Raw genomic sequence first — 23,362 nt, forward strand, 5'->3', positions numbered from 1 at the left:
ACTCAAACGGTGATCTTTTTTCTCGGTCTGTAATTATTTTTTTTGATAGTAATGTGGATAATATTATTACAATTGAGGTAATTATTATAATTAATAATGAGGTACTTATGATTATATTAATTATTTACTTTATTTTATTATAATCTTTTTAATTGGAAGTTAAGCGTACTTTAAATATACTAAGTAAATTATCTACCTCATCAGTAAATTGAAATATAAAGGAATAATCATACTACATCTACGAAATGTCAATATCAGGCTGCTGCTTCAAATCCGAAGTGATGTGTTGGTGAAAAATGGCATAAGATGTGTCGAGCTAAACATACCCCTAGGAATGTTGATCCAATAATAACATGTAACCCATGAAATCCTGTTGCTATAAAGAATGTGGATCCATATACTGCATCAGCGATAGTAAAGGGGGATTCATAATATTCATATGCCTGAAGAATAGTAAAATATATTCCTAATATTAGTGTTAATATAAGGGCTTGCGTTGTATGTGAGTGTTTTTTTTCTAATAACCCATGATGGGCTCATGTTACTGTTACTCCTGAGGCTAGTAAAATTGCTGTATTTAATAAAGGTACTTGTATTGGGTTAAATGGAGTAATTCCCCTTGGTGGTCATAATATCCCCAGTTCAATTGTTGGGGATAATCTTCTATGGAAAAATGCTCAAAAGAAGGATACAAAAAATAATACCTCTGAGATAATAAATAGAATTATGCCCCATCGTAGTCCTATTATAACTTGATTTGTATGTAATCCTTGATATGTTCCCTCTCGTGAAATATCTCGTCATCATTGAATTATTGTAAGAAGTATAGTTGTTATTCCTATTGATAATAGAATTATATTTTGTTGGTGAAATCATCTAATTATCCCTGTTGTTAATATTATTGCTCTAATAGCTCCTGTTGCTGGTCATGGGCTTTGATCTACTAGGTGATATGGGTGGTTTTGGTTTGCTGACATTGTTTATTTTGATTCTCTAGAATAAATAGCAATTAATAAGGCAAATACATAAGATTGGATAAATGCTACGGCTGTTTCTATAATAATTAATATAATTTGTGCTAAAATTAATATTGAAAGTCCAATAATTTCTAATATTGTTCCTGTATTTCCAATTATTGATATTATTAAATGTCCAACTATTATGTTTGCTGCTAGTCGCACTGATAGAGTTATTGGACGAATTAGATTTCTAATTATTTCAATACCTACTATAATTGGTATTAATAGTGCTGGCACACCTTCCGGTACTAGGTGTGCTAATATATGTTTTGTATTATTGATTCACCCAAATAATATAAATGATAATCATATTGGTAGGGCCAGGGTTAGGGTAAATACTAAGTGACTTGATCTAGTAAATACATAGGGTAGTAATCCTATTGAATTATTAAATAAGATTATTGAAAATATACTAATAAATATTAGGGTTCTTCCCTGGTGACTAATTATCCCTAAAAATGTTTTAAATTCTTCATGTAACTTTATTATTATTATGTTATATAATATAGAGGTTCGTGATTGTATTAATCAAAATGGGGCTGGGATTATTAATAATCCCAGGAATGTTCTAATTCAATTTAGTGATATATTTATAATTGATGATGTTGGATCGAATGATGAAAATAATCTTGTTATCATTTTCAGTATTTAATTTTTGGTTTTATTTTCTATTTTAAAGTTGTTACTATTTAATAATTTATTATAATTATAATAATTGATGATTATAAATAGAAAATAAATTGATATAAATATTATAAATAGAATAATTCAATTTAATGGGTATATTTGTGGAATAAAAAAGTATCTATAAAGATAATTTAGGTTTGACATTCCTATGTTATAGATTAACTAACTCTTTTCATTAGAAGTAGTTGTTATATTACTATTTTGTGGTTTAAGAGACCATTACTTACTTTTCAGTCATCTAATGATTCTTGTATAATTTTTATTAGTCAATTAATAAAAGATTTGTGAGTTGTAGTTTCAACAATAATTGGTATGAATCTATGATTAGAACCACAAATTTCTGAACATTGTCCGAAAAATAAGCCAATTCGACTAATATTTACTCCTGCCTGGTTAAGTCGTCCTGGGGTGGCATCTATTTTAATCCCTATGGATGGTATGGCTCATGAGTGTAATACATCTGCAGATGTAGTTAGTACTCGGATATCTATGTTAATTGGTAATACTGTTCGATTATCTACATCTAATAATCGAAATGAGTCTATAGATATTTCATTTGTTGGGGATATATATGAGTCAAATTCTGCCCTTATAAAATCGGAGTATTCATAACTTCAATATCATTGATGTCCAATAGTTTTAAGGGTCAATGAAGGTTGATTAATTTCATCTAATAAGTATAATAAACGTAGAGAGGGTAGGGCAATAAAAACTAGGGTAATTGCTGGTATAATTGTTCATATTGTTTCTAATGTTTGTCCTTCTAAAAGTATTCGGTTTGTTAATTTGTTATTAAATAATGATGCTATTAAGTATCCTACTAATACTGTAATTATAATTAAAATTAATATTGTGTGGTCATGGAAAAATATTATTTGTTCTATTAATGGGGAGGATCTATCTTGTAATCCTACTTGATTTCAGGTTGCCACTTTTAAGTAAGGGATATTCCTTATAATTGAAGCTCAAATTCAATGCACTTCTCTGCCACCTTAAAAATTAGTTGTTAGTAAGTAGTATTGGGAGTTCTGAATATGTATGTTCAGAGGGAGGTGACATTTGATACCATTCAATTGATGATGCTTGTAGTAGATTAAATAATGTTGGTCGGGCACTTGTATGTTATCACAGGATAAAAAAAATCAGACAAAGATTACAGTTACTCACGATTCAAGAAATATTCTGACCCTGGCATTACTTACTCTTACTCTACCACTCCAACGTATGTCTGTGCTAAACAATTACAGGCACCTATGGGGTTCGTGGGAAGATGTTCTTCGATTTTGATGTGTTCGAGAAAGAGCGAACCTGTATCCAATGATTGAAGCGTGGCAAATCCTAAATAGCGTTATTTTACGTGCCCGCGATATGTTTTGATTCGAATTTTAAGTGTAATTTGCATTTTAAGGTTCATGTTCAATACATTTCGAAATAATATATCCTCATTAACTTCAAGAGTATCGAAGAAATTCCCTTTGTTAAGGTTTCCTCAGACTCATCATCTCGAAATTCAAGTCCCTGAATAGTAAGAAACCGCGATGAATCCACAACAACTGACATTTAGTGCCGAGTTTTTTCGATCACCTTTGGTCCCAGGTTCGATACCCAGTGGAGGCACTTTAAGCTAAGTCCCGATTGACTTTTCTGTGCATAAAATGGACTTAAAACACAAAATCAACCAACCAATCAAATCTTGAATCAACTTTGAATGTAGTTTAATAATTAGCGTTGTCACTAACGACCACGATTAGAATAATTTGCGCGTACTACAGATGATGTCTTGTGGTCCTGAAAATATTCGTGATGTTTTAAAACCATCCACATTCAACACTTTTTCCCAGTTCTTAAAACTTTTTAAAACTTAGGTTAATCTCGACGATTATAGGACATAAATGAATGAGAAATCACCTATGCCCAGGTCGGCGCTCGAATCTTGAACGAAAGTCACATACACATAGCTATATATATATATACTAAACAAATTAATATTTGTTAATCAAGTTGGTATTATAAACAGGAAAGTGATATCATGCAGAATACACCACTTTGAAAAGGTGAAAATCGTCATATACTTATAAATGAACTCTCTTTATTATTTGATATTTAATTAACTTCAGTTGGAGGGCCCGGGAGAGGGCGAAGTGGCGCCCCCCTGCCTCCTCTGGCGTCGTCACTGCTTCCAATCCTCTAATAACTTCGCTGCTGATAGCCTCACCTTCGAAATGGAAGCTTGTGTGTCGGCGAATAATACAAAGAACTTGTGTTCACTGTCCCTCTTGCATTCAAAGTTTGCCGTTTTCCTTTTCAGCTTTTCCTGCAAAACTTCCTGTCAGCAAGCAAAGCAAATTACAGAATTTTTATTGCCCCACCCTTGCATCAACTTTCATTCCTACTTTAGGCCTGGATTTATGGCACTTACCCGCTACTGCAGGTTTGCCCCCTGAAGCAAAGCAAAACCTCTGTCAGTGGGAAGCGGCGAAAAATAGTCTCGGAAAACGCCCTGGCCGTAAACAGACTCCCGCCACCCTAACATTGCTGTCAGCTTCCCTCTGAAGTTTGATAAAACTACTTTGTGAAAATTGTTTAGTAACGATTGAAAATGTAGACAGTAGACACTACATGTATTTTGCTAATAAACTTGAAGGCTAAATTTACAGAATAAAAAGAACAGCTACAACTTTCCTTCATTTGATTCACAGAAAAGCTAATCGGAACTGGCCCCTCACTTTAAAATGGGATTCAAATCACTATGTTCCTTCACCGGTTATCGAACCCGGCACCCCTTGATTACAAGGTGAAGTGCTACCACTGTACCATCGGGGAGTCCCAATAGAACAAAGTTTCCTTCTACGACGATTATACAGAAGTTAGTGCACTTCCTTCACGTGAAATCTATTCTATATCAGGCTCAGTATTTCGTAATTACAATCCAAGGAATAGTATTCAACTTAAATAAGAAATAAATACATAAAAAAGCATTCTAAATAATCTTCAAACAGACGTAGAAAAATCGAATCCAACCACCTGTAGAATGCCTGAGGGAAACAACAAGGATTTTCTCAACAAAGACATTTCCGAAACTTCCATAACATTCTAATAATTTCGCAACACGTGCAAATAATCATGTGGTAAAATCTTGTCATGGTTCCATGTAAACACTAAAATCACCAAATTACTTCTTTCCATATTTCCTGTATTTTCTCCTCCTCTTTAGCTCTCAGAAGTTCGGAGTGGGATAATGCAAGATTATTTGTCCTTAATTATCTCCTTCTCTTAGTCTTGCTTATATCTTGGACTCCTTAATAACTTTAACAACAACTCCTTATCAATTTGTACTGCCATGTTTCCTACAATGCTTTTCCTACTTCCTAATAACAATCACTTCTGTACACCCTTTGATGTAAAAATTAATTAATAAAAATAAACCATATCCGTCGGTCCGTTTATCCTTCCAACCCATGGAGCTGAGACTATTTTTACAAGATAAACCTCGGACGCAGACATTCCACGATCTTTTGGCCCCTCCTTCCACCTTCTCTACCTGCCCTTTTACTTGATGTTATTCAGAATTGTATTAGTATAAGGAGTACTATCGTAACATAATGTTATTAACCTGGAATGAATTGAAAAACAAAAATGGGGAGTAATGCTGTGTTTCGAAAGAGTATTAAAAATAAGTTTAGGTTTTCATTCATTACTCTCTCTAGAATAGTCTTATTTCGACTTAATACACGCTTATCAAAGTTTCTAATTGAAATCCTTTATTCCAAGCAAACAACTATTTGCAACTGATAAAATTTTTGCTCTTATTTTTTTTTCGAGACATTCGAGACGAGACGAGACTTTACAAAAGCCGTCCTGTCCCGTCTCGTATCTCGTCTCGAAAACGAGACGAGAAAGGCATTCCGTCTGGTCCCGTCTCGAATTTCAAAAGGCTTGTCCCGTCTCATGTCTCGTCTCCTTTTCGAGACGAGACAGGAGACGAGACGGGACATGTCCCGTCCCATGAGCAACACTATTTTCCGTCAAGGTACAAAAATGAAAAACGAGCAAAATAGAAAGTAATCATATAAAATATTTTATTTAAGGATTACTTAGATACAAACCTCTCACATTAGATAATATTTTGTCCATAGGTTCTTGAGAACTTCGTGTCTCAGCAAAGAAATAAGAATTATGAAATTTTTCCGAGTTTTCTGTGACCGCACAAAAAACAAAAACGGGCTTAATACAAGGAAATCGTATAGACGATTTTATTTAAGGATTACTTAGATACAAACCTCACACATTCGATAATATTTTGTCCATAGTTTCTTATGAATTTCGTGTCTCAGCGAAGAAGTAAGAATTAAAATATATTTCCCTGGTTTTCCGTGATGGTACAAAAATTGAAAATGAGCTTAAGAGAAAGTAGTCATATAGGAGATTTTATTTATGGATTGCCTAGATACAAGGTGGCCGCGGTGGCTCAGTCGGTAACGCGTCTGACTACCATGCTCAAGGTCCCGGGTTCGATCCCCGGCCGGTTCAAATCCGGGAACTTTTCTAAGGTTGGAAGCGGCCCCGGCGCCCACCCAGCGTCGAATAACATGGGTACCTGGGGGAAACCCTGGGGGGTAAAGGCGGTCAAGGGCGTGATGCTGATCACATCACCCCCACTCACGACCGGATCAAGAAAGTGTGGGGCGTTACCCCCACACCCCCTATACGCCTTCATGGCGTGGTGCTATGCACAGGGGAGCACTTTACCTTTTTTTTTTGCCTAGATACAACCCTTACACAGTCGATAAGATTTGGTCCATAATTTCTTGTGAACTTCGTGATTCAGCGAGGAAGTAAGAATTTAAAAATATTTCCAGGGTTTTCCCTGAATGTACGTACAAAAATAAAAAACGGACTTAATAGAAAGTAATCATATAAATGATTTTATTTAAAGATTACCTAGATACAAACCTCACACACTCGATATTGGTCCATAGTTTCTTATGAATTCTATGTCTCAGCCAAGAAGTAAGAATTTAAAAAAAATTCCCGAGTTTTCCCTGTAGTACAAAAATAAAGTACGGGTTTAATAGAAAGTAATCATATAGAAGATTTTATTTAAAGACTAACTGGATACAAACCCTACACACTCAACAATATTTTGTCCATAGTTTCTTCTGAACCTCGTGTCTCAGCGAAGAAATAAGAATTAAGAAATATTTCCCGTGTTTTTTTGACGGTACAAAAAAACGGGTTTCATAGTAAGTAATTGTGTAGAAGATTTTATTTAAGTATTACTTAGATACAAACTCCACACATTCGATAATATCTGGTAAATAATTTCTTGTGAACTGCGTATCGTAACGAGGAAGTAAAAGTTAAAAAAACATATTTACCGCATTTTCCGCAACCTTACAAAGATTGAAAATAGGCTTAATATAAAGTAATCATATAGGATACTTTATTTATAGATTACTTATATTCGAACCTCGGATACTCGATAAGATTTCGTCCATAGTTTCTTGTGAACTTTGTGTCTCAGCGAAGAAGTGATATTTAAGACATATTTCACGGGTTTTCCGTGATGGTACAAAAATAAAAATCGTGCTTAATAGAAAGTAATCACATAGAAGATTATATTTAAAGATTACTTAGATACAAATCTCTCACACTCGATAATATTTGGTGCATAGTTTCTTGTGAATTTCGTGTATCAACGCGGACGTAAGAATTATAATTTCCCTAGTTTTCCCTGATTTACCAAAATAAAATACGGGCTTAAAAGAAAGTAATCATAGAGAAGATTTTATTCAAAGATTAACTGGATACAAACCCTACACACTAGATAAAATTTGGTTCATAGTTTCTTGTGAAATTCGTGTTTCAGCGAGGAAGTAAGAACAAAAATATATTTCCCGGGTATTCCTTGATGGTACAAAAATTAAAAATGTTCTGAATTGAGACTAACCATATAGGAGATATTATATAATAATTCCTCGATACAAATCTCACACATTCGATAATGTGTTTCTTATGAATTCTATGTCTCAGCCAAGAAGTAAGAATTTAAAAAAAATTCCCGAGTTTTCCCTGATGTACAAAAATAAAGTACGGGTTTAATAGAAAGTAATCATATAGAAGATTTTATTTAAAGACTAACTGGATACAAACCCTACACACTCAACAATATTTTGTCCATAGTTTCTTGTGAACTTTGTATCTGAGCGAGGACGTAAGAATTATAAAATATTTCCCTGAATTTATCTAACGGAACAAAAATAAAAAAACTGGCTCAATAGAAATTAATCACATAGAAGATTTTATTTATAAATTACCTCGTTACAGGTCATACACACTCGATAAGATATGGTCCAGTTTCTTAATATTTTCAAAGAATAAGTAAGAATTGATAAATATTTCAAGGATTTTCCCTGGTGGTACAAAAATAAAAAAACGGACTTAGATGATTTTATTTAAAAATTCGCTAGATACAAACCTTACATAATCGATAAGATTTCGTCCATAGTTTCATTTGAACTTCGTGTCTCAGCGAAGAAGTTAGAACTAAAATATATTTCCCGGGTTTTCCGTGATGGTCCAAAATCGAAAATAAGCTTAAGAGAAAATAATCATGTAGGAGATTTTATTTAAAGTTTGCTTAGATACAAACTTCACACAGTCGATAGGATTTCATCCAAAAATTTCTTTTGAACTTCGAGCCTCAGCCAAGAAGTAAAGGTTTAAATATATTTCCGGGTTTTCCGTGACGGTACAAGAAAACGGGCTTAATAAAAAGTAATCATATAGAAGATTTTATTTATAGATTACCTAGTTACAGGCCCTTTTCTTATAAATTTCGTGTCTCAGGGAAGAGGTAACAATTGAAAGAAAATCATCTCTGGCTTGGTCTGTAGAGAAAAAGAGTTTCAAACGAGTATTAGCATTGAACGCGAATTTCTCGAAAACTCAAGTTTTGATCCTATAGTCGAAATGTCAGAATTAAAACGCTTCTCAGGCGCTGAAAAGCTTAATAAGACAACATTTTAATGAAAATCATTTCTGGCTAGGTCTGTAGAGAAAATGAGTTTCAAACGTGTACCAGCATTGTACGCGTATTTCTACAAAAATCAACTATTCATTCTATAGTCCAAATGTCTTAATTAAAACGCATTTCACGCTCTGGAAAGCATATTAATTCAACATTTTAAAGAAAATCATCTCTGGCTTGGTCTGTAGAAAAAATGAGTTTAGAACGAGTACTAGCATTGAACGCGTATTTCTCGAAAAATCAAATATTCATTCCATAGTCCAAATGTCATAATTAAAACACTTTTCAGGCTCTACGTAGCTTAATATTTCAACATTTTAAGGAAAATCATCTCTGACTAGCTCTGTAGAGAAAATGAGTTTCGAACGAGTACTAACATTAAAAGCGTATTTCTCGAAAAATTAACTATTCATTTTAAAGTCCAAATGTCTTAATTAAAACGCTTTACAACCTCTGAAAAGCATAAAACTTCAACATTTTAAAGAAAATCATTTCTGGCTTGGTCTGTATAGAAATGAGTCTCATGTGAGTATTAACATTGAACGCAAACTTCTCGAAAAATCAAATTTTGATCCTTAGTCGAAATGTCAGAATTATAACGCTTTTCAGCCTCTGAAAAACTCAATAATTCAACATTTTAAAAAAAATCATCTCAGGTTAGGCCTGTAGAGAAAATGAGTTTCAAACGAGTACTAGCTTTGAACGCGTATATCTCGAAAAATCAGATATTAATCCTATAGTCCAAATGTCAGAATTAAAACGATTTTCAGGCTCTGAAAAGATTAATAATTCAACATTTTAATGAAAATCATCACTAGCTAGGTCTGTAGAGAAAATAAGTTTCAAACCAGTACCAGCATTGAACGCGTATTTCTCCAAAAATCAAATATTCATTCCATAGTCCAAATGTATTAATTAAAACGCTTTTCAGGCTCTGTAAAGCTTAATAATTCAACGTTTTAGAGAAAATCATCTCTGACTAGCTCTGTAGAGAAAATGAGTTTCGAACGAGTACTTGCATTGAACGCGTATTTCTCGAAAAATCAACTATTAATCCCATAGTTAAAATGTCATAATTAAAACGCTTTTCAGCCTCTGAAAAGCATAATAATTTAACATTTTGAAGTAAATCATCCCTTTTCATCCTCGTTCATAGACTTCCTGCAATACTCTTGTGCATGTGGGTTGCATCCCACCAGGTGCGACACATGTGAGGAGTTATTCTTTCCCTGTACTGCGTTATTTCTTTTCATAACAGTAAGGCTAAATTCTTGTTTTATCTGAACTTTTTTATCTGAAGGAAACAACTCTCAAGTCTCAACAATTATAATTTTTTGCTTAAATTTCCTATAATTTATACAAACAGTACCACATATCAAGTCCTTTGGTGCAACACTGTCAACAGCTAATGTCACTTTCCTCGTCCTAATAAATTTACTTCCAACCAGTGACGGCGCCAGGGAAATGTGACTGGGGGGGTGGGGGCGAAATGCTTGCAACAAAATATTGTAAGGGGGTAGTCACAATTAAAACGCCAGAAAACACTACACATTTATATATATATACATATATAATAATACTTATAATAATGACTATTAAAATAATTATAATAATAATAATAATAATTATTATTATTATTATATTCATGTATGGTGTTTTGTGTTTGTCTTTTATTTAGAGTGGACGTTTACTGCCTAAATTTACTTCTTGATTACTAGTTTATCTCCACATGATTCGTTTTAATAAAGACATTAATTCTTTTTTATTGGTAAGTTGCGTTGTCTCCAGTAGCCTATTTCAGTATTAAAAGACATTCATAATTTTATAATTCATCGTCTTTCTTGAGATGAAACTACTGATATAAATATTTAAGTTATAAGATAATAATATAAATGACGAAAAAATGCTTCGAAGAGTTTAATTTTCTTGCAAAATAAACGTGACGTTGGAAGAAATGAATCTTCTTAAGTATTAGAAACAATGTGAGGCACTTAGTGAAGTGTATTTCTCCTGTAGGAGAATTCTGCTGTGTGTGGTTTGGAGAACACATTGCCACCTTTGTTACGTCCAGGACTTGACATTTCTTCTCAATGGCAAGAATAGCCAAATGAGGCAGTTTGCATCCAGCATTCTGTTTCGAGCAAGCCTTTTCAAAGATTTTAAAGACAACCATCTTCGTAATGCTGAAGAGTTTTGGGCAAAATTTGTATTTCACCTTTCAGGGAAATGTTATCACAGGATAAAAAAAATCAGACAAAGATTACAGTTACTCACGATTCAAGAATTATTCTGACCCTGGCATTACTTACTCTTACTCTACCACTCCAACGTATGTCTGTGCTAAACAATTATAGGCACCTATGGGGTTCGTGGGAAGATGTACTTCGATTTTGATGTGTTCGAGAAAGAGCGAACCTGTATCCAATGATTGAAGCGTGGCAAATCCTAAATAGCGTTATTTTACGTGCACGCGATATGTTTTGATTCGAATTTTAAGTGTAATTTGCATTTTAAGGTTCATGTTCAATACATTTCGAAATAATATATCCTCATTAACTTCAAGAGTATCGAAGAAATTCCCTTTGTTAAGGTTTCCTCAGACTCATCATCTCGAAATTCAAGTCCCTGAATAGTAAGAAACCGCGATGAATCCACAACAACTGACATTTAGTGCCGAGTTTTTTCGATCACCTTTGGTCCCAGGTTCGATTCCCAGTGGAGGCACTTTAAGCTAAGTCCCGATTGACTTTTCTGTGCATAAAATGGACTTAAAACACAAAATCAACCAACCAATCAAATCTTGAATCAACTTTGAATGTATTTTAATAATTAAAAAAAAGGGCCCGGGAGAGGGCGAAGTGGCGCCCCCCTGCCTCCTCTGGCGTTGTCACTGCTTCCAACCCTCTAATAACTTCGCTGCTGATAGCCTCACCTTCGAAATGGAATCTTGTGTGTCGGCGAATAATACAAAGAACTTGTGTTCACTGTCCCTCTTGCATTCAAAGTTTGCCGTTTTCCTTTTCAGCTTTTCCTGCAAAACTTCCTGTCAGCAAGCAAAGCAAATTACAGAATTTTTATTGCCCCACCCTTGCATCAACTTTCATTCCTACTTTAGGCCTGGATTTATGGCACTTACCCGCTACTGCAGGTTTGCCCCCTGAAGGAACGGTGTCCATTGTTCAAAGCAAAACCTCTGTCAGTGGGAAGCGGCGAAAAATAGTCTCGGAAAACGCCCTGGCCGTAAACAGACTCCCGCCACCCTAACATTGCTGTCAGCTTCCCTCTGAAGTTTGATAAAACTACTTTGTGAAAATTGTTTAGTAACGATTGAAAATGTAGACAGTAGACACTACATGTATTTTGCTAATAAACTTGAAGGCTAAATTTACAGAATAAAAAGAACAGCTACAACTTTCCTTCATTTGATTCACAGAAAAGCTAATCGGAACTGGCCCCTCACTTTAAAATGGGATTCAAATCACTATGTTCCTTCACCGGTTATCGAACCCGGCACCCCTTGATTACAAGGTGAAGTGCTACCACTGTACCATCGGGGAGTCCCAATAGAACAAAGTTTCCTTCTACGACGATTATACAGAAGTTAGTGCACTTCCTTCATGTGAAATCTATTCTATATCAGGCTCAGTATTTCGTAATTACAATCCAAGGAATAGTATTCAACTTAAATAAGAAATAAATACATAAAAAAGCATTCTAAATAATCTTCAAACAGACGTAAAAAAATCGAATCCAACCACCTGTAGAATGCCTGAGGGAAACAACAAGGATTTTCTCAACAAAGACATTTCCGAAACTTCCATAACATTCTAATAATTTCGCAACACGTGCAAATAATCATGTGGTAAAATCTTGTCATGGTTCCATGTAAACACGAAAATCACCAAATTACTTCTTTCCATATTTCCTGTATTTTCTCCTCCTCTTTAGCTCTCAGAAGTTCGGAGTGGGATAATGCAAGATTATTTGTCCTTAATTATCTCCTTCTCTTAGTCTTGCTTATATCTTGGACTCCTTAATAACTTTAACAACAACTCCTTATCAATTTGTACTGCCATGTTTCCTACAATGCTTTTCCTACTTCCTAATAACAATCACTTCTGTACACCCTTTGATGTAAAAATTAATTAATAAAAATAAACCATATCCGCCGGTCCGTTTAACCTTCCAACCTATGGAGCTGAGACTATTTTTACAAGATAAACCTCGGACGCAGACATTCCACGATCTTTTGGCCCCTCCTTCCTCCTTCTCTACCTGCCCTTTTACTTGATGTTATTCAGAATTGTATTAGTATAAGGAGTACTATCGTAACATAATGTTATTAACCTGGAATGAATTGAAAAACAAAAATGGGGAGTAATGCTGTGTTTCGAAAGAGTATTAAAAATAAGTTTAGGTTTTCATTCATTACTCTCTCTAGAATAGTCTTATTTCGACTTAATACACGCTTATCAAAGTTTCTAATTGAAATCCTTTATTCCAAGCAAACAACTATTTGCAACTGATAAAATTTTTGCTCTTATTTTTTTTTTCGAGACATTCGAGACGAGACGAGACTTTACAAAAGCCGTCCCCTCCCGTCTCGTATCTCGTCTCGAAAACGAGACGAGAAAGGCATTCCGTCTGGTCCCGTCTCGAATTTCAAAAGGCTTGTCCCGTCTCATGTCTCGTCTCCTTTTCGAGACGAGACAGGAGACGAGACGGGACATGTCCCGTCCCATGAGCAACACTATTTTCCGTCAAGGTACAAAAATGAAAAACGAGCAAAATAGAAAGTAATCATATAAAATATTTTATTTAAGGATTACTTAGATACAAACCTCTCACATTAGATAATATTTTGTCCATAGGTTCTTGAGAACTTCGTGTCTCAGCAAAGAAATAAGAATTATGAAATTTTTCCGAGTTTTCTGTGACCGCACAAAAAACAAAAACGGGCTTAATACAAGGAAATCGTATAGACGATTTTATTTAAGGATTACTTAGATACAAACCTCACACATTCGATAATATTTTGTCCATAGTTTCTTATGAATTTCGTGTCTCAGCGAAGAAGTAAGAATTAAAATATATTTCCCTGGTTTTCCGTGATGGTACAAAAATTGAAAATGAGCTTAAGAGAAAGTAGTCATATAGGAGATTTTATTTATGGATTGCCTAGATACAACCCTTACACAGTCGATAAGATTTGGTCCATAATTTCTTGTGAACTTCGTGATTCAGCGAGGAAGTAAGAATTTAAAAATATTTCCAGGGTTTTCCCTGAATGTACGTACAAAAATAAAAAACGGACTTAATAGAAAGTAATCATATAAATGATTTTATTTAAAGATTACCTAGATACAAACCTCACACACTCGATATTGGTCCATAGTTTCTTATGAATTCTATGTCTCAGCCAAGAAGTAAGAATTTAAAAAAATTTCCCTAGTTTTCCCTGTAGTACAAAAATAAAGTACGGGTTTAATAGAAAGTAATCATATAGAAGATTTTATTTAAAGACTAACTGGATACAAACCCTACACACTCAACAATATTTTGTCCATAGTTTCTTCTGAACCTCGTGTCTCAGCGAAGAAATAAGAATTAAGAAATATTTCCCGTGTTTTTTTGACGGTACAAAAAAACGGGCTTCATAGTAAGTAATTGTGTAGAAGATTTTATTTAAGTATTACTTAGATACAAACTCCACACATTCGATAATATCTGGTAAATAATTTCTTGTGAACAGCGTATCGTAACGAGGAAGTAAAAGTTAAAAAAACATATTTACCGCATTTTCCGCAACCTTACAAAGATTGAAAATAGGCTTAATATAAAGTAATCATATAGGATACTTTATTTATAGATTACTTATATACGAACCTCGGATACTCGTTAAGATTTCGTCCATAGTTTCTTGTGAACTTTGTGTCTCAGCGAAGAAGTGATATTTAAGACAGATGTCACGGGTTTTCCGTGATGGTACAAAAATAAAAATCGTGCTTAATAGAAAGTAATCACATAGAAGATTATATTTAAAGATTACTTAGATACAAATCTCTCACACTCGATAATATTTGGTGCATAGTTTCTTGTGAATTTCGTGTATCAACGCGGACGTAAGAATTATAATTTCCCTAGTTTTCCCTGATTTACCAAAATAAAATACGGGCTTAAAAGAAAGTAATCATAGAGAAGATTTTATTCAAAGATTAACTGGATACAAACCCTACACACTAGATAAAATTTGGTTCATAGTTTCTTGTGAAATTCGTGTTTCAGCGAGGAAGTAAGAACAAAAATATATTTCCCGGGTATTCCTTGATGGTACAAAAATTAAAAATGTTCTGAATTGAGACTAACCATATAGGAGATATTATATAATAATTCCTCGATACAAATCTCACACATTCGATAATGTGTTTCTTATGAATTCTATGTCTCAGCCAAGAAGTAAGAATTTAAAAAAAATTCCCGAGTTTTCCCTGATGTACAAAAATAAAGTACGGGTTTAATAGAAAGTAATCATATAGAAGATTTTATTTAAAGACTAACTGGATACAAACCCTACACACTCAACAATATTTTGTCCATAGTTTCTTGTGAACTTTGTATCTGAGCGAGGACGTAAGAATTATAAAATATTTCCCTGAATTTATCTAACGGAACAAAAATAAAAAAACTGGCTCAATAGAAATTAATCACATAGAAGATTTTATTTATAAATTACCTCGTTACAGGTCATACACACTCGATAAGATATGGTCCAGTTTCTTAATATTTTCAAAGAATAAGTAAGAATTGATAAATATTTCAAGGATTTTCCCTGGTGGTACAAAAATAAAAAAACGGACTTAGATGATTTTATTTAAAAATTCGCTAGATACAAACCTTACATAATCGATAAGATTTCGTCCATAGTTTCATTTGAACTTCGTGTCTCAGCGAAGAAGTTAGAACTAAAATATATTTCCCGGGTTTTCCGTGATGGTCCAAAATCGAAAATAAGCTTAAGAGAAAATAATCATGTAGGAGATTTTATTTAAAGTTTGCTTAGATACAAACTTCACACAGTCGATAGGATTTCATCCAAAAATTTCTTTTGAACTTCGAGCCTCAGCCAAGAAGTAAAGGTTTAAATATATTTCCGGGTTTTCCGTGACGGTACAAAAAAACGGGCTTAATAAAAAGTAATCATATAGAAGATTTTATTTATAGATTACCTAGTTACAGGCCCTTTTCTTATAAATTTCGTGTCTCAGGGAAGAGGTAACAATTGAAAGAAAATCATCTCTGGCTTGGTCTGTAGAGAAAAAGAGTTTCAAACGAGTATTAGCATTGAACGCGAATTTCTCGAAAACTCAAGTTTTGATCCTATAGTCGAAATGTCAGAATTAAAACGCTTCTCAGGCGCTGAAAAGCTTAATAAGACAACATTTTAAAAAATCATTTCTGGCTAGGTCTGTAGAGAAAATGAGTTTCAAACGTGTACCAGCATTGTACGCGTATTTCTACAAAAATCAACTATTCATTCTATAGTCCAAATGTCTTAATTAAAACGCATTTCACGCTCTGGAAAGCATATTAATTCAACATTTTAAAGAAAATCATCTCTGGCTTGGTCTGTAGAAAAAATGAGTTTAGAACGAGTACTAGCATTGAACGCGTATTTCTCGAAAAATCAAATATTCATTCCATAGTCCAAATGTCATAATTAAAACACTTTTCAGGCTCTACGTAGCTTAATATTTCAACATTTTAAAGAAAATCATCTCTGACTAGCTCTGTAGAGAAAATGAGTTTCGAACGAGTACTAACATTAAAAGCGTATTTCTCGAAAAATTAACTATTCATTTTAAAGTCCAAATGTCTTAATTAAAACGCTTTACAACCTCTGAAAAGCATAATACTTCAACATTTTAAAGAAAATCATTTCTGGCTTGGTCTGTATAGAAATGAGTCTCATGTGAGTATTAACATTGAACGCAAACTTCTCGAAAAATCAAATTTTGATCCTTAGTCGAAATGTCAGAATTATAACGCTTTTCAGCCTCTGAAAAACTCAATAATTCAACATTTTAAAAAAAATCATCTCAGGTTAGGCCTGTAGAGAAAATGAGTTTCAAACGAGTACTAGCTTTGAACGCGTATATCTCGAAAAATCAGATATTAATCCTATAGTCCAAATGTCAGAATTAAAACGATTTTCAGGCTCTGAAAAGATTAATAATTCAACATTTTAATGAAAATCATCACTAGCTAGGTCTGTAGAGAAAATAAGTTTCAAACCAGTACCAGCATTGAACGCGTATTTCTCCAAAAATCAAATATTCATTCCATAGTCCAAATGTATTAATTAAAACGCTTTTCAGGCTCTGTAAAGCTTAATAATTCAACGTTTTAGAGAAAATCATCTCTGACTAGCTCTGTAGAGAAAATGAGTTTCGAACGAGTACTTGCATTGAACGCGTATTTCTCGAAAAATCAACTATTAATCCCATAGTTAAAATGTCATAATTAAAACGCTTTTCAGCCTCTGAAAAGCATAATAATTTAACATTTTGAAGTAAATCATCCCTTTTCATCCTCGTTCATAGACTTCCTGCAATACTCTTGTGCATGTGGGTTGCATCCCACCAGGTGCGACACATGTGAGGAGTTATTCTTTCCCTGTACTGCGTTATTTCTTTTCATAACAGTAAGGCTAAATTCTTGTTTTATCTGAACTTTTTTATCTGAAGGAAACAACTCTCAAGTCTCAACAATTATAATTTTTTGCTTAAATTTCCTATAATTTATACAAACAGTACCACATATCAAGTCCTTTGGTGCAACACTGTCAACAGCTAATGTCACTTTCCTCGTCCTAATAAATTTACTTCCAACCAGTGACGGCGCCAGGGAAATGTGACTGGGGGGGTGGGGGCGAAATGCTTGCAACAAAATATTGTAAGGGGGTAGTCACAATTAAAACGCCAGAAAACACTACACATTTATATATATATACATATATAATAATACTTATAATAATGACTATTAAAATAATTATAATAATAATAATAATAATTATTATTATTATTATATTCATGTATGGTGTTTTGTGTTTGTCTTTTATTTAGAGTGGACGTTTACTGCCTAAATTTACTTCTGGATTACTAGTTTATCTCCACATGATTCGTTTTAATAAAGACATTAATTCTTTTTTATTGGTAAGTTGCGTTGTCTCCAGTAGCCTATTTCAGTATTAAAAGACATTCATAATTTTATAATTCATCGTCTTTCTTGAGATGAAACTACTGATATAAATATTTAAGTTATAAGATAATAATATAAATGACGAAAAAATGCTTCGAAGAGTTTAATTTTCTTGCAAAATAAACGTGACGTTGGAAGAAATGAATCTTCTTAAGTATTAGAAACAATGTGAGGCACTTAGTGAAGTGTATTTCTCCTGTAGGAGAATTCTGCTGTGTGTGGTTTGGAGAACACATTGCCACCTTTGTTACGTCCAGGACTTGACATTTCTTCTCAATGGCAAGAATAGCCAAATGAGGCAGTTTGCATCCAGCATTCTGTTTCGAGCAAGCCTTTTCAAAGATTTTAAAGACAACCATCTTCGTAATGCTGAAGAGTTTTGGGCAAAATTTGTATTTCACCTTTCAGGGAAATGTTATCACAGGATAAAAAAAATCAGACAAAGATTACAGTTACTCACGATTCAAGAATTATTCTGACCCTGGCATTACTTACTCTTACTCTACCACTCCAACGTATGTCTGTGCTAAACAATTATAGGCACCTATGGGGTTCGTGGGAAGATGTACTTCGATTTTGATGTGTTCGAGAAAGAGCGAACCTGTATCCAATGATTGAAGCGTGGCAAATCCTAAATAGCGTTATTTTACGTGCACGCGATATGTTTTGATTCGAATTTTAAGTGTAATTTGCATTTTAAGGTTCATGTTCAATACATTTCGAAATAATATATCCTCATTAACTTCAAGAGTATCGAAGAAATTCCCTTTGTTAAGGTTTCCTCAGACTCATCATCTCGAAATTCAAGTCCCTGAATAGTAAGAAACCGCGATGAATCCACAACAACTGACATTTAGTGCCGAGTTTTTTCGATCACCTTTGGTCCCAGGTTCGATTCCCAGTGGAGGCACTTTAAGCTAAGTCCCGATTGACTTTTCTGTGCATAAAATGGACTTAAAACACAAAATCAACCAACCAATCAAATCTTGAATCAACTTTGAATGTATTTTAATAATTAAAAAAAAGGGCCCGGGAGAGGGCGAAGTGGCGCCCCCCTGCCTCCTCTGGCGTTGTCACTGCTTCCAACCCTCTAATAACTTCGCTGCTGATAGCCTCACCTTCGAAATGGAATCTTGTGTGTCGGCGAATAATACAAAGAACTTGTGTTCACTGTCCCTCTTGCATTCAAAGTTTGCCGTTTTCCTTTTCAGCTTTTCCTGCAAAACTTCCTGTCAGCAAGCAAAGCAAATTACAGAATTTTTATTGCCCCACCCTTGCATCAACTTTCATTCCTACTTTAGGCCTGGATTTATGGCACTTACCCGCTACTGCAGGTTTGCCCCCTGAAGGAACGGTGTCCATTGTTCAAAGCAAAACCTCTGTCAGTGGGAAGCGGCGAAAAATAGTCTCGGAAAACGCCCTGGCCGTAAACAGACTCCCGCCACCCTAACATTGCTGTCAGCTTCCCTCTGAAGTTTGATAAAACTACTTTGTGAAAATTGTTTAGTAACGATTGAAAATGTAGACAGTAGACACTACATGTATTTTGCTAATAAACTTGAAGGCTAAATTTACAGAATAAAAAGAACAGCTACAACTTTCCTTCATTTGATTCACAGAAAAGCTAATCGGAACTGGCCCCTCACTTTAAAATGGGATTCAAATCACTATGTTCCTTCACCGGTTATCGAACCCGGCACCCCTTGATTACAAGGTGAAGTGCTACCACTGTACCATCGGGGAGTCCCAATAGAACAAAGTTTCCTTCTACGACGATTATACAGAAGTTAGTGCACTTCCTTCATGTGAAATCTATTCTATATCAGGCTCAGTATTTCGTAATTACAATCCAAGGAATAGTATTCAACTTAAATAAGAAATAAATACATAAAAAAGCATTCTAAATAATCTTCAAACAGACGTAAAAAAATCGAATCCAACCACCTGTAGAATGCCTGAGGGAAACAACAAGGATTTTCTCAACAAAGACATTTCCGAAACTTCCATAACATTCTAATAATTTCGCAACACGTGCAAATAATCATGTGGTAAAATCTTGTCATGGTTCCATGTAAACACGAAAATCACCAAATTACTTCTTTCCATATTTCCTGTATTTTCTCCTCCTCTTTAGCTCTCAGAAGTTCGGAGTGGGATAATGCAAGATTATTTGTCCTTAATTATCTCCTTCTCTTAGTCTTGCTTATATCTTGGACTCCTTAATAACTTTAACAACAACTCCTTATCAATTTGTACTGCCATGTTTCCTACAATGCTTTTCCTACTTCCTAATAACAATCACTTCTGTACACCCTTTGATGTAAAAATTAATTAATAAAAATAAACCATATCCGCCGGTCCGTTTAACCTTCCAACCTATGGAGCTGAGACTATTTTTACAAGATAAACCTCGGACGCAGACATTCCACGATCTTTTGGCCCCTCCTTCCTCCTTCTCTACCTGCCCTTTTACTTGATGTTATTCAGAATTGTATTAGTATAAGGAGTACTATCGTAACATAATGTTATTAACCTGGAATGAATTGAAAAACAAAAATGGGGAGTAATGCTGTGTTTCGAAAGAGTATTAAAAATAAGTTTAGGTTTTCATTCATTACTCTCTCTAGAATAGTCTTATTTCGACTTAATACACGCTTATCAAAGTTTCTAATTGAAATCCTTTATTCCAAGCAAACAACTATTTGCAACTGATAAAATTTTTGCTCTTATTTTTTTTTTCGAGACATTCGAGACGAGACGAGACTTTACAAAAGCCGTCCCCTCCCGTCTCGTATCTCGTCTCGAAAACGAGACGAGAAAGGCATTCCGTCTGGTCCCGTCTCGAATTTCAAAAGGCTTGTCCCGTCTCATGTCTCGTCTCCTTTTCGAGACGAGACAGGAGACGAGACGGGACATGTCCCGTCCCATGAGCAACACTATTTTCCGTCAAGGTACAAAAATGAAAAACGAGCAAAATAGAAAGTAATCATATAAAATATTTTATTTAAGGATTACTTAGATACAAACCTCTCACATTAGATAATATTTTGTCCATAGGTTCTTGAGAACTTCGTGTCTCAGCAAAGAAATAAGAATTATGAAATTTTTCCGAATTTTCTGTGACCGCACAAAAAACAAAAACGGGCTTAATACAAGGAAATCGTATAGACGATTTTATTTAAGGATTACTTAGATACAAACCTCACACATTCGATAATATTTTGTCCATAGTTTCTTATGAATTTCGTGTCTCAGCGAAGAAGTAAGAATTAAAATATATTTCCCTGGTTTTCCGTGATGGTACAAAAATTGAAAATGAGCTTAAGAGAAAGTAGTCATATAGGAGATTTTATTTATGGATTGCCTAGATACAACCCTTACACAGTCGATAAGATTTGGTCCATAATTTCTTGTGAACTTCGTGATTCAGCGAGGAAGTAAGAATTTAAAAATATTTCCAGGGTTTTCCCTGAATGTACGTACAAAAATAAAAAACGGACTTAATAGAAAGTAATCATATAAATGATTTTATTTAAAGATTACCTAGATACAAACCTCACACACTCGATATTGGTCCATAGTTTCTTATGAATTCTATGTCTCAGCCAAGAAGTAAGAATTTAAAAAAATTTCCCTAGTTTTCCCTGTAGTACAAAAATAAAGTACGGGTTTAATAGAAAGTAATCATATAGAAGATTTTATTTAAAGACTAACTGGATACAAACCCTACACACTCAACAATATTTTGTCCATAGTTTCTTCTGAACCTCGTGTCTCAGCGAAGAAATAAGAATTAAGAAATATTTCCCGTGTTTTTTTGACGGTACAAAAAAACGGGCTTCATAGTAAGTAATTGTGTAGAAGATTTTATTTAAGTATTACTTAGATACAAACTCCACACATTCGATAATATCTGGTAAATAATTTCTTGTGAACAGCGTATCGTAACGAGGAAGTAAAAGTTAAAAAAACATATTTACCGCATTTTCCGCAACCTTACAAAGATTGAAAATAGGCTTAATATAAAGTAATCATATAGGATACTTTATTTATAGATTACTTATATACGAACCTCGGATACTCGTTAAGATTTCGTCCATAGTTTCTTGTGAACTTTGTGTCTCAGCGAAGAAGTGATATTTAAGACAGATGTCACGGGTTTTCCGTGATGGTACAAAAATAAAAATCGTGCTTAATAGAAAGTAATCACATAGAAGATTATATTTAAAGATTACTTAGATACAAATCTCTCACACTCGATAATATTTGGTGCATAGTTTCTTGTGAATTTCGTGTATCAACGCGGACGTAAGAATTATAATTTCCCTAGTTTTCCCTGATTTACCAAAATAAAATACGGGCTTAAAAGAAAGTAATCATAGAGAAGATTTTATTCAAAGATTAACTGGATACAAACCCTACACACTAGATAAAATTTGGTTCATAGTTTCTTGTGAAATTCGTGTTTCAGCGAGGAAGTAAGAACAAAAATATATTTCCCGGGTATTCCTTGATGGTACAAAAATTAAAAATGTTCTGAATTGAGACTAACCATATAGGAGATATTATATAATAATTCCTCGATACAAATCTCACACATTCGATAATGTGTTTCTTATGAATTCTATGTCTCAGCCAAGAAGTAAGAATTTAAAAAAAATTCCCGAGTTTTCCCTGATGTACAAAAATAAAGTACGGGTTTAATAGAAAGTAATCATATAGAAGATTTTATTTAAAGACTAACTGGATACAAACCCTACACACTCAACAATATTTTGTCCATAGTTTCTTGTGAACTTTGTATCTGAGCGAGGACGTAAGAATTATAAAATATTTCCCTGAATTTATCTAACGGAACAAAAATAAAAAAACTGGCTCAATAGAAATTAATCACATAGAAGATTTTATTTATAAATTACCTCGTTACAGGTCATACACACTCGATAAGATATGGTCCAGTTTCTTAATATTTTCAAAGAATAAGTAAGAATTGATAAATATTTCAAGGATTTTCCCTGGTGGTACAAAAATAAAAAAACGGACTTAGATGATTTTATTTAAAAATTCGCTAGATACAAACCTTACATAATCGATAAGATTTCGTCCATAGTTTCATTTGAACTTCGTGTCTCAGCGAAGAAGTTAGAACTAAAATATATTTCCCGGGTTTTCCGTGATGGTCCAAAATCGAAAATAAGCTTAAGAGAAAATAATCATGTAGGAGATTTTATTTAAAGTTTGCTTAGATACAAACTTCACACAGTCGATAGGATTTCATCCAAAAATTTCTTTTGAACTTCGAGCCTCAGCCAAGAAGTAAAGGTTTAAATATATTTCCGGGTTTTCCGTGACGGTACAAAAAAACGGG

At 33.9% G+C, this 23,362-nt stretch overlaps 3 pseudogenes; 2 read left to right on the top strand and 1 right to left on the bottom strand.

Moving 5' to 3' along the window:
• LOC145982405 (NADH-ubiquinone oxidoreductase chain 4 pseudogene) overlaps positions 1–1,994 on the top strand; it is an 82,158-nt pseudogene extending 80,164 nt beyond the window's left edge.
• LOC145982436 (cytochrome c oxidase subunit 3 pseudogene) lies at positions 201–977 on the bottom strand (annotated as a pseudogene).
• Positions 1,995–2,135: 141 nt separating the features above from the next.
• The window catches only part of LOC145982406 (NADH-ubiquinone oxidoreductase chain 4 pseudogene), a 58,141-nt pseudogene continuing 36,914 nt past the window's right edge, over positions 2,136–23,362 (top strand).

The sequence above is a fragment of the Lepisma saccharinum genome, unplaced genomic scaffold, assembly GCF_977018435.1.
Source record: "Lepisma saccharinum unplaced genomic scaffold, izLepSacc3.1 HAP1_SCAFFOLD_162, whole genome shotgun sequence".
Lineage (NCBI taxonomy): Eukaryota > Metazoa > Arthropoda > Insecta > Zygentoma > Lepismatidae > Lepisma > Lepisma saccharinum.